At 42.9% G+C, this 13,010-nt stretch overlaps 1 pseudogene across 1 annotated transcript; it reads right to left on the reverse strand.

The window, feature by feature from the left end:
- Positions 1-2,262: 2,262 nt before the first annotated feature.
- Positions 2,263-4,021, reverse strand: LOC308352194 (insulin-like growth factor 2 mRNA-binding protein 2; annotated as a pseudogene). Its single transcript has one exon. The product of its transcript is annotated as an insulin-like growth factor 2 mRNA-binding protein 2 (transcript).
- Positions 4,022-13,010: the final 8,989 nt, after the last annotated feature.

The raw sequence follows: 13,010 nt of genomic DNA on the forward strand, positions 1-13,010 counted from the left end.
GTGTTTGGAAAGTGTTTGGAAAGCTTTCAGAGCTAGGCTTAGATGCCTTCAATGGCTGGAAGTAAACTGCATGTTATGAATCATGCCCATTTTGATTAGCAGGTGGGATAAATCCTGGAGTAAGTGAGGAGGGAATTAAGCCGAGAGTGCTCTATACCTAAAGCATTTATCAAAATATATATAAGATATGTATGCACGTTAGATCTATAAGATATAGAGAGAGAACGTGCAGGGGAGCTAGCTGTAAATTAAAGGGCTGGCAGAAAAGAGATGGAGGAAGGCACTGACAAGGTGTCATGCTCTGAAACTGTAGGTATGTGCCACTAAACACCTTGATTTGAGGACCGAGATTGCTGAACGTTGCAAAAATAGTGGGTTGTGTGTCTGAAGAGATTATAAAAAATGACTGCCTGAAAAAGGCCAATTATTGTCTTTTAAAAGAATTTATCCTGGGCTCCTAGCACCTGTGAGCTGAGTTTGTTCCTCTAAAAACACCGGGCCACTGGCAAGGGACTACAGGAAAACCTATACATAAAATGAGAACTTTGTTAATCCTTCAGGACTCCGTTCTGACTCTTCTTAGGAGTTAGTTTTATTTATTTAGCTCTCTCATACCTTCACAATTTTCCTCTTCACTGGCCCTTTATCAGCTTGTCAATATATAAAAATGTCCATGTGGAATTATTACTGCTTCCCTTGATCTCAAGTACTCCTATCACTCAATATCATCACTGTCCTTTGCAGCTGAATTTGAAAGAAAAGTCTCTACTCATTGCTTCAGTGTTTGCTCCAGAATTCTCACACCCATCACTCTACAGAAGCTAGTTTCTAGAGGTCACTCTCTGTCAGCCTCCCACCTGCCTCATCGATTGGCTTCCTTTCAGCGGTTCTCCTCAACCTCTATGGCATTTGCCATGATGAAGCATCCTTTGTCTTGGGAATCACTACTCTCCTGCAATTTCCTCTTAATTTTTTGACCACTCTTCACCGGTCTCTTTCTAGGTTTCTTTTCCTTCCAGGAGCTTGCAAATATTGCTGTTATCAAAGGATGACTTCTTGGTTCTTTGCTGTTCTCATGCTCCTATCCATTGCCATCACGTCAACTTTGCTTCATTTCCACAAACCTCTGTCTCCAGTCCGGACCTCATGTTGGAGCTGCCTGTTACCAGCTTCACCTGGTGGGACTGAAGGCCTCTCGAAGATCACAGAGCTAACTTTGTTTCCTGGTAAACTTGCTCCTTCTCCTCTGCACGTCTTCCCTCTTAGAATTACTTTGCAGTCATCTCCTCAGGAAACTTGGACATCTGTGACTCCTCTTTCTCACATCCCCAGGAACCGATCAGTAGGTCTTGCTGATGGCACGTCAAAACTAACTTTGGAGTTCCTTTTCTCTTCCTTCATTTTTTACTGCCTTTCCTCTCATCTGGCTTTTCTCATTTCGGAGTGAGTTTCAGTCATCTATTCCGGTAGCCTCCTAATAGTGGTTTTGTCTTCATGCGTCTTAGTGCCTCTCCACGCTTCTGCCAAATTACCTCTGATTCCTTTCCTTTATCATGTTCTTTCCTTCTTGTTCTTCTTCTGAGAGAGTTGGGGCAAGGGCAGTGGGAGAGAGAGAGAGAATCTCAAGCAGACTCTCCCCTGCTCCACCCCCAGCACGGAGCCCGACCCAGGACTCGATCTCATAACCCTGAGATCATGACCTGAGCTGAAATCAAGAGTGGCCCCTTAACCAACTGAGCCACCCAGGCACCCCATGTCTCTTTCCTTCTTCTTTTTTCTTTGAGTTATTTGATACATTATTTCTAAAATATATTAACGCTGCAGGCCCCCGGTGTAACCGACAGGCCACATATCTTAACATCTTTCCCCTTCTCAAATGTACGCATATGTACAGAGACAATTTCCACAAAAAGAAAAGGGTGTGAATTTTGCTTTGCTTTGAACACGTTCACCTATGTTAGTTCAACTAAAAAGGATCGTGTGGTGGGAGTTAAGGAGAGATCCGAGTGGATGGTGCAGTGGTTGGCTGGGAAGCCTGCAGAGGCCCGGGGGTGGGCGGCGGGCAGGAGGCCGGGTGGAGCCTCAGGCTGACCTCCCTCCTCCCTCCTGGCCCCTGGGATTCTCAGGGCACCTCTGCAGACTTCTCATTCCTCGGGATGGTCTTTGGTTTGCTCCCGAGCTGGCTGGCTGTGTTTGGTCTCATTCTGTCAGGTGTCGGAAGGGCTACATTCATCTGTTGTTTTGCTGGTACCTGTGGGGGCCTCACTTGCTGCGCTGTGAGGCGACTCCCTGAGGATGTTGCTGCTCCTGCTGCTTCACTGGTTGTACAATTTCCCTGATCTTGCGCTGTGCGGTCTGGCTAGCGAAGAAATGCCCAATAATTCTGACGATCACTTCCTCATTTTCATCTGGCGAGTGGTCACGAGGCACGATGACTTCTGCACTGGTTAAGTTCTGCAGTTCGTTCACGGTTTTGCCACCCTTGCCAGTCCCCCGGCCAGCTGTGGAAGAGGGCACTCTGATGTGGGCTTCCCGCTTGACCTCTTCTTCGGGGTTAAAGAAGTTTTCTTCTTTCAGTTTCCCAAAGATCCTCCCCTGGGCCTTGAACTGGGCTTCAGGTGGGCCAGTGATGATGACCATCCTTTCGCTGACATCTGGGCCTTCCGCCGGGGCAATCTTGATGGAGGCCGCAGAGAACCTGGCCAGCTGGTTAATGCACGCCCTCTTCTTCCTGATGATGGCACCTACAGCCTGGGTTGGGATAAAGAGATTCACGGTCTCCTGCTCTGGATAGGAGTGGTGACGCGGGACAGGTCCGAACTGGTGAGGGGGGGTACAAGCTGGAGAAGTATCGTAGCGGGTGGTAAGGGGGAGTGGAGGGAGCTCCTCGGGGACCTGCTGGTGGAGGCAGCATGGATGAAAAGATGCCAAGTGCACTGAGGTTCGGCCCCGGGATCAGATTGGCTTGTTGATAAATAGCCAGCATATCACTTTCAAAGGCCTCACGGAGCTTCTTCATGATCTCTATGTCTGTATTGGCACAGGCTTGGGCTGTGCCCTTCACAGTGATGGTTCTTTCGGGGTTGTACATGCTCAAATCCTGCAGGGGTAAGATTGTTATCTTGGTCCCCGTCTCATGTTCAATTTTCTTCAAATTCCTGCCTTCTTTTCCAGTCTTCTAACTAAGCCATTGTGGGCCAAAATTCTCAGAAGAATCTCTTCAGCTAGTTTGGTCTCATCAGCCTTTTTCTGCGTGATTTCAAGAATCATGCGGCATGCTTCTGAGGTCCCCTCCGGGGTGGCGTGGATAGTGACAGGCTTCTCTGCAGCCCCAGAGTTCTGCTTTCTATGGATGTCTACCCGGGACTGGGTCTGCTTAGTGATTTCTTTATGGTCAAGCCCTCCTTTCTGACAATAGCACCAACATACTGGGTGGGGACCAGGATCTGCAGCAGGAAATCAATCTGTCTGGTCTGAGAAGAGGCCCCAGGGGCGTGGCCTTCCTCCTGGGAAGAGTGGTCCCCACGCTGGGCTTGCTGAGGGGCTGAAAGGGAGCTCACCATTTCACCCAGGATGTAGGAAGTCTTGAAGGAATAGTTCTCAAACTGATGCCCACTTAGCTTCTCGATGGCTATTTTTGCTTCTTGTTGCATATGTGACGTTGACAACAGCAGTTTCTGTATCTGTGTTGATTTGTTCTACATTCTCTACTGTTCCATACTGAGCCAAAAGTCCGTCCAGCACCTTCCACTGCAGGTGAGGAGGGATGTTTCGGATCTGAATTTTTCTGCTCCTGAGCTTTTTAGAGACTGAGTCATCAACTTCCATGATTTTCCCATGCAATTCCACTTTACCTGATAGCGCGGATGGCCCAGTTCTGTTAGGGGTAGTCCACGAAGGTGTAGTCAGACTTGAGCAGGACCTGTCCCTCCAAGGGCATCTGCCTGTCCCCAAAGAGCTGCTGGAGGTCGTTGGCAGTGACGGTGGGGATCAGGTTCCTGATGTAAAGCTTCTTCATCATTGTCTCTTCCCCAAGGGCCCACGGCTCCCCTGGCCTGGCACCTGGCGCTCCTCACCTCCTCTGCTGCCCTCGTCTCTCCTCCTTCTCCAAAGCTCCCCCTCCCTGCCCTCCAACTGCCACCACCCACCCCCACCTCATCTCTTTCCTTCTTCTTTTTTTATTTTATTTATTTATTTGACAGACAGAGATTACAAGTAGCCAGAGAGGTAGGCAGAGAGAGAGAGAGAGAGGAGGAAGAAAGCTCCCCCGCTGAGCAGAGAGGCTGATGCGGGGCTTGATCCCAGGACCCTGGGATCATGACCTGAGCTCAAGGCAGAGGCTTTAACCCACTGAGCCACCCAGGCGCCTCTCATCTCTTTCATTCTTAAAACAAGAAATGATTGCTCATTATCGAGACCATTGTGTTAATGAGCACACTCTTTGTGGCTTTTCCTCCTCTGTTCCTGGGTGACCTTTTCAGCCTTGTATTTCCCACAACCTCTTGCATCTTCTCCTAAACTTCTAACTGTCCTGTCACACTGGACTACTTGCTGCCACCCCAGATGTGCCATGCCCATCTGAGCCTTGATTATTTTGCAGATGCTTTCCCCTGTTTGGAATTTACTTCTGTAGCTCTTTGCCTTCTAATGAACTTTTTCTTCAAGTCCTAGCTCTTGGGCTGCTGCATCTTTGAAAACTTCCTTAACTACCCTCTTGGTGGAATGAAGTGGTGGAATGGTGGTGGTGGTGGAATGAAGTCCTCTTCATGTGGGGACTCCGCACACTTTGAGGACTAGTGGGGCAGTGTGCAGAGGTTGTGAGTTTGGAAGGCAGACCAACATCAGTGCTGATCACAGCTTCTCCGCACTCTAGCTAATTTGCTAAATTATTAATCTCTCTTGGTATGTTGTTTCAATCATGTCCAAAATGGATCACCGACATGTTCCTCCCAAAGATGGTAATATTTATTGAGAGTTTATAGTGTGCCACTCACTCTTTTAAGATTTTGACATGAATTAACTCATCTAATTAAGGAGTAGTTTAAAAGAGCCTGTCAAATCATAACTCTGTGCCAGCAGCAAAACCCTTACTGCACTCTATCAGTGCTCCTGGGTTACAAAGCACTCTTACACCACTAGACCCTGTGCTTTCTGGAGGTAAGAACTGACTCCCTCATCCATCACCTTCATGTGATACAGCATCAGCTTATAACAAGTGCTAAATAATTGCTGCAATTTTGAAATTACAGCAAAGCAGAGTTGACCATTGGACTGGTACTGGATTACATGCAACTTGATATTTTGGTGAAAGGGTTTCCCTATTCATACATAGGAATATCGTAGCTAAGGTTACATGTAAAGGCATTAGCATTTTATAATGTGAATTTTTGTGTGGTTTCTGGTGAGCTCAGTCAATGGGGAGCAGTGGGGTGTGCGACTCTTGATCTCAGGTTGTAAGTCTGAGCCCCACACTGGGTGTAGAGATTACTTAAAAATGAAATCTTTTTAAAAAAAGGCAAAAAAAAAGAGGCTAACTTTTGTATTAGAATAAATATAATAAATCGCATTGTAATAAGGTTGTTTAAAATAGATGCTTTTATGTTCTTGACACATGCTCCTTTTTTTTTTTTTAAGTAAGGTTATTTTGCTGGAGGATAGAGTGAATAAAATAAGGAGTGGATAGGTTTCTAATGAGAACAAAAGTCAGGGAAAAATGATTTGAGGTTAGGTGAGACTTTTCATGTGTGTAATTTTGGTTTTGTGATTTCAGAAGGACCACATGATCAGTATTGATATTTCTCATCATAATTTAAATTCAGTATTGAAGTAGAACTCAGAATGGCTGACTGGACCTGTTCCCTGGGGTTTTTAGTTAACTCAGAAGATGCAAAACATGGTCAGACTCGAGAACCTTGAGGGTCCCCTTAGAGAGATGGTTCTATTCTCCAAGTCTGTTTCATAGTGACCCATATGTGCTAAGAAGGGTTTGGATGCCCTCTTTTGTCCATAGAGGGACGGGATATTAGAGTAGATGCATGTACCTCATTGTCCTGATTCTGCTTCTTAAAGATTGCTTTGTACCCACCCCAACCCACCGTAGAACAAAACAGAACCACTCCTTTATGGAGCTTTCCAAAGAGGAGCTATGTGCATGTATGAGTCGGTGTATATATAGGAGGGTGCTAAGGAAACATCATCCCAAAAAGTGAAGTCCTCATTAAGAAGTAAGCATGCCCTGAAACAAAGAATACTCATTCTTCTTGAGTACACATGGAACTTTCTCCAAAATAGACCACATACTGAGTCACAAATCAGGGCTCAACGTATAACAAAAGATTGAGATTATTCTCTGCATATTCTCAGACCACAGTGCTTTGAAACTGGAATTCAACCACAAGAAAAAGTTTGAAAGGAATTCAAACACTTGGAAGCTAAAGATCACCCTGCTTAAGAATGTTTGGATCAACCAGGAAATCAAAGAAGAACTTAAACAGTTCTTGGAAACCAATGAGAATGAAGACACTTTAGTCCAAAACCTATGGGGTACAGCAAAGGCAGTCCTAAGGGGGAAATACATAGCCATCCAAGCCTCCCTCAAAAAAACTGAAAAAGCCAGAATACACCAGCTCTCTTTACACCTCAGGGAACTGGAGAATCAACAACAAATTAAGCCACCCTCCCCCCACATGCACAAGAAGGGAAATAAGATTAGAGCAGAGATCAATGGGATAGAAACTAGAGATACAGTAGAACACATCTACGAAGCTGGTTATTTGAAAGAATCAGTAAGATCGATAAACCATTGGCCAAGCTAATCCAAAAGAAAAGAGAGAGGACCCAAATTAATAAAATTATGAATGAAAAGGGAGAGATCATAACTAATGCCAAGGAAATAGAAATGATCATCAGAAATTATTATCAACAGTTATATGCCAATAAGTCAAGCAACCTACATGAAATGGATGCATACCTGGAAACTATAAACTTCCAAAACTGAATCAGGAAGAAATTGACAACCTGAATAGACTAATATCTAGTAATGAGATTGAAGCAGTGATCAAAAACCTCCCAAAAAACAAGAGTTCAGGACCTGATGGATTCCCTGGAGAATTCTACCAAACATTCAAAGAAGAAATAATACCTATTTTCCTGAAGCTGTTTTAAAAAACAGAAACAGAAGGAAAACTTCCAGACACTTTTTATGAAGCCAACATTACCCTGATGCCCAAACCACGCAAAGACCCCACCAAAAAGGAGAATTTCAGACCAATATCACTGATGAATATGGATGCCAAGATTCTCAACAAGATCCTAGCTAATTGGATCCAACAGTACATTAAAAAATTATCCACCAGGACCAGGTGGGATTTATCCCCGGGATGCAAGGGTGGTTCAACATTCGCAAATCAATCAAAGTGATAGAACAAATCATTAAGAGAAGAGAGAAGAACTACATGGTCCTCTCAATGGATGCAGAAAAAGCATTTGACAAGATACAGCCTCCTTTCCCGATTAAAACGATTCAAAGTATAGGGATAGAGGGAACATTCCTCAACTTCATAAAAATCTATCTATGAAAAACCCACAGCGAATATCATCCTCAATGGGGAAAAGCTGACAGCCTTCCCTTTGAGATTAGGAACACAACAAGGATGTCCACTTTCACCACTTTTGTTCAACATAGTACTAGAAGTCCTAGCAATAGCAATCAGACAACAAAAAGAAATAAAAGGTATTCAAATTGGCAATGAAGAAGTCAAACTCTCTCTCTTCACAGATGACATGATACTTTATATGGAAAACCCAAAAGACTCTACCCCCAGAGTACTAGAACTCATACAGCAATTCAGTAATGTGGCAGGATACAAAAATCAATGTACAGAAATTGGTTGCTTTCTTATACATAACAATGAAAATACATAAAGGGAAATGAGAGAATCAATTCCATTTACTATAGCACCAAGAGCCATAAGATAAGATAAGATAAGATACCTGGGAATAAACCTAACCAAAGAAGTAAAGGATCTGTGCTGGAGGAACTACAGAAAACTCATGAAAGAAATTGAAGAAGACACAAAAAGATGGAAGACCATTCCATGTTCATGCATCAGAAGAATAAGCATTGTTAAAATGTCTCTACTACCTAGAGCAATCTATACCTTCAGTGCCATCCCAATCAAAATTCCACTGACATTTTTCAAAGAGCTGGAACAAACAATCCTAAAATTTGTTTGGGACCAGAAGAGACCCTGAATTGCTAAGGAAATGTTGAAAAAGAAAAACAAAACTGGGGGCTTCACGTTGCCTGATTTCAACCTTTACTACAAAGCTGTGATCACCAAGACAGCATGGTATTGGCAAAAAAACAGACACATAGACCAGTGGAACAGAGTAGAGAGCTCAGATATGAACCCTCAACTCTGGTCAAATAATCTTCGACAAAGCAGGAAAAAGTGTCCAGTGGAAAAAAGACAGTCTCTTCAATAAATTGTGCTGGGAAAATTGGACAGCTACGTGTAGAAGAATGAAACTCGACCATTCTCTTACACCATACACAAAGATAAACTTGAAATGGATAAAAGGCCTCAAACGTGAGGCAGGAATCTATCAAAATCTATCAAAATCCTAGAGAACATAGGCAGTAACCTCTTCGACATCGGCCACAGCAACTTCTTTCAAGATATGTCTCCAAAGGCAAAGGAAACAAAAGCGAAAGGGACTTCATCAAGATCAAAAGCTTCCGCATAGCAAAGGAAACAGTCAACAAAACAAAGAGGCAACCCACAGAATGGGAGAAGATATTCACAAATGACTCTCGAGACAAAGGGCTGATACCCAAGATCTATAAAACTCAAACTCAACACCCGAAAAACAGATAATCAGGTCAAAAAATAGGCAGAAGACAAGAGCAGACACTTCTCCAAAGAAGACATACAAATGGCTAACAGACACATGAAAAAATGTTCATCATCATTAGCCATCAGGGAGATTCAAATCAAAACCACATTGAGATATCAACTTAGACCAGTTAGAATGGAAAAAAATTAACAAATTTTTGACAAATTTTGACATTTTGACAAATGTTGGCGAGGATGTGGAGAAAGGGGAATCCTCTTACACTGTTGGTGGGAATGTGAGTTGGTACAGCCACTTTGGAAAACAGTGTGGAGAGTCCTTAAGAAATTAAAAATAGAGCTTCCCTATGGCCCTGCAATTACACTACTGGGTATTTAGCCCAAGATACTGATGTAGTGAAGAGAAGGGTCATCTGTACCCCAACGTTCATAGCAGCAATGGCCACAATCACCAAACTGTGGAAAGAGCCAAGATGCCCTTCAACAGACGAATGAATAAAGAAGATACGGTCCATATATACAATGGAGTATTATGCCTCCATCAGAAAGGATGAATACCCAACTTTTGTATCAACATGGATGGGACTGGAGGAGATTATGCTGAGTGAGATCAGTCAAGCAGAGAGAGTCAGTTATCATATGGTTTCACTTACTTGTGGAGCATAAGGAATAACATGGAGGACATTGGGAGATGGAGAGGAGAAGTGAGTTGGGGGAAATTGGAGGGGGAGACAAACCATGAGAGACTGTGGACTCTGAGAGACAAACAGGGTTTTGGGGTGGGGTGGGGGTGGGGTAAGCCTGGTGGTGGGTAGTGTGGAGGGCAAATATTGCATGGAGCACTGGGTGTGGTATATAAACAATGTATTTTGGAACACTGAAAAAATATAAAATAAAATTAAATTTAAAAAAGTAAGCATGCAGTAAAGGAAAGAAAATTGGAAACAGGGAGTAAAATAAGGGGTATAGCCTGGGTAGTGTATTATTAAAAAAAAAAAAAAAAGTCTTTTTGTGACAACAAAAGCAAAGACAAAAGAGAAAAAATAAATGGGACCATACCACACTAAAAAGGTTCTGCCTAGCAAAGGAAACCATCAACAACATTACAAGGCAACCTGCAGAATGGGAGAAAATATTTATGAATCATGTATGTTTTAAGGGGTTAATATAAAAATAATAGGGGCACCTGGGTGGTTCAGTTGTTTAAGTGTCTGCCTTCAGCTTGGGTCATGATATCAGGGTCCTGAGATTGAGCTCTGCATCAGACTCCCTGCTCAGCTCAGTGCCCTGAAAGAGAGCTCACTGATGCCCCACAGAAAATTCAGCCTCGCTTCAACAAAACTTAATTCTTTCTCTTTCACTTTGTTCGCCAATCTTAGCTCAGCCTACATTTTAAAGCTTTGTTGAATGGCATCACTGCTTAGCCTTCTGAGCCAGAAATGTGGGCATTATCTCAGATTTTTCTATACCTCTATATTCTACATCCTACTTACTGGTCAGCAAGTTTTATTCAATCTCCTTAGTTTTTCCAAAACAGGTTACATTTTCCTGCTCTGTTCTCACTGCTTTTGTTTAGATCCACATTGTTTCTTTTCTTGAAAACTGCAGCAGCCTTAGTCATTGGTTTTTGTGGTGTCTATTTTCTTGTCTGCATTTTGCATTGTGGTCCCTTCTTCCTTCTTTTCCTCCTGTGTGTACAAAAGATACCAGTAACAAAATCCAAGTTCTCCTTCTGTAACACTTTTGATAGTTGTATCAACTCTTGCTCATTGTTTTGATTTTGTTCTGTGAGGTTTTCTGGAGAAATAGTCCTATCTTCAGGCTGTGCTTCAAGGGAAGTTTAGGGCAGCCTGGCTCCAAATGGTATCTGGAAGAGTAAGAGTCCAAGAGGTTGTCCTGCAATTTTCTTAAAGCAATAAAACCCACCAGCCAGTCCATAGAGGGATTAGACTTGACAGTTCTCCCCAAGCTCTTGATCTGTGTGTTGCTTCTCTGCTTGTGCTTCTCGGAGACATTAGTTTAGTAGTGACTGATGGCCAGCCCATCTGGGAGCAGTCAAAGCATCAGGAAAACTCTCACAAGGACTCTTAACCCTGTAAGTTTTATCACCTTCTCATTTTCTTTCTTAAAATTTTGTTGTTGGTAGGGAGGAGGAGTAAGATTGAAAATTTTCTAAGTTAACAAAATGACGGAAAGTTGTTGGATTGCTAAAAAATGACTAGTTTGCCAATTTATGAGATTCTCCGACCAAGCTGCATAGATCCTGAATCTAACTATAGCCAACTTGGAATTAAATTAGGTGGGACTGGCATTTTCTTCAGAGAATCCAGTAAATAGTCTCCTACATAGTCTTCTGTGACTTTAACAGGTCTCATGGAGACCTCACTCCAGGAGCAGTGATCATTCTAAAATTTCAATTTGACACTATTGGTTTTCTACTTTTTTTTTTTTATGATTTATTTGTGTATTTCAGAGAGAGAAAGAGAGAGAGGAGGGGCAGAGGGAGGGGGACAGAGAGAATCCCAAGCAGAATCCCTGCCCAACGCAGAGCCTGACATGGGGCTCGATCTCAGGACCCTGAAACCATGACCCTGAGATCATGACCTGCGTGGAAACCAAGAGTTGGTCACTCAACCAACTACGCCATGCAGGAGTCCAAGAAAAGTGTTTCTTCTTAAAATCCTTCAAAGGTAGCTGATTACCTTTAGTGTAAAATGTGTGTGGAACGATTTGCTTTTTGTTGAGGTCCTGTGCTCTCCCCCACTGTCATTTTATCTTTCCTTCTACTGAAGCTCCACCTCTCCCTGCCCCATGCGTTTCTTCATCCGTCTCTGCCTTCTTCAACAATTAAAAGTCAGCACCAATGCCATCTAAGCAGGGAAGGCTTTTCTCATTGTCTTTGCTTCCTCCCCCTTCCTGCACAAAATGGGGTAGGTAACTTCTTCCCTGTCTCATAAAATTATCCAGTGCTTGCCTTTGCTTTTGCATTGGGGTGCTTCCTGATTTCATAATCCACCAGACTGGGAAGTCCCAAGGTCAAAAGTTTCTGATTTAATTTGACTTTACTCTCCTAGGTCTGACAAAGTGCCTGGGGCTTAGCAGGTGTTGAATACATCTTTGATTAAAATTAAGAACCAAGTATAACTCCCCAGGAATGGAGCTTTTAATGAAATCTCAAACTGTCTCAAACCATTTCCACAGATAACCCAATACTTTCTAGTTTATATATCACCTGGGAGAGGATTCTTTGGGTGTTAAAGTTGACCTAAATATTTCATGTAGTGTAGCATATACGTCTGAAGAGAGAAATTGTCCATGTAAGCCTCTGGTGTCTAAGCAGACATATGTGAAGAAAGGATCCTTAACCTGCCTGTACGTTCTCAGTAAATGCTTTCCGAGGATCTGACTGGATTTAGTTCTTAGAGATGAGAGGGAAGTTTGTTGGGATACTATGGCTGAAGTTCCATCGTTCACTTGAAGTGAGGCTGGATTGAGACCATACTTTTGCCCATTATTTTGATCAAGTAGACATTTTCATATGTTACCAGAATTGACATTAACACAGTTTTGTTAATTGTCCTCATTGAAGTGATGGAACGGACTCTAGAAAATTTCTGTTCATGTGGCGCACCAATACGTGGGAATATGAAGAGAGAGAACAACATCCTCCCTCTCTCAAATTGCTGTCTTATTCTCGTTTAGTCAGCCTTGACTATTAAATGTAAACTTGCTCTTTTAGTTGAAATAAAATGCCTTTCCATCTTTCATGTTGACCCCAAATGCCAGATTTATTTTCCTATTTTTGGAATGTCTTAGAATGGTGGCTGGCCAAAGGTCTCTCAGAGTACACGGTAGTGATTAGCTGAATGTGCCACTAGATGTCATCATATTTTCAAATAAATGGCTTTAAGGACCATTTCACTAAAGGCTAGCTTCAAATCTTAGGTTTTGTGTTCCTTCCCATGGCAACTGTGGAGTAAGTAATAAAGCTATCACTCATCTGAACACATTGGCCCTATTTAGATTTTGGAATTTATTTTGCCTTATCCAGCCCATTGCATTGGGAACTGGTGCTTACAATGCATGGATGGTACTTTTTGTGATGCAATACTGATCTTGTCTTCACTTAAGAAGACGTGAAAACTGTTCAGAAGC

The sequence above is a fragment of the Martes martes genome (genome assembly GCF_963455335.1).
Source record: "Martes martes genome assembly, chromosome: 11".
Lineage (NCBI taxonomy): Eukaryota > Metazoa > Chordata > Mammalia > Carnivora > Mustelidae > Martes > Martes martes.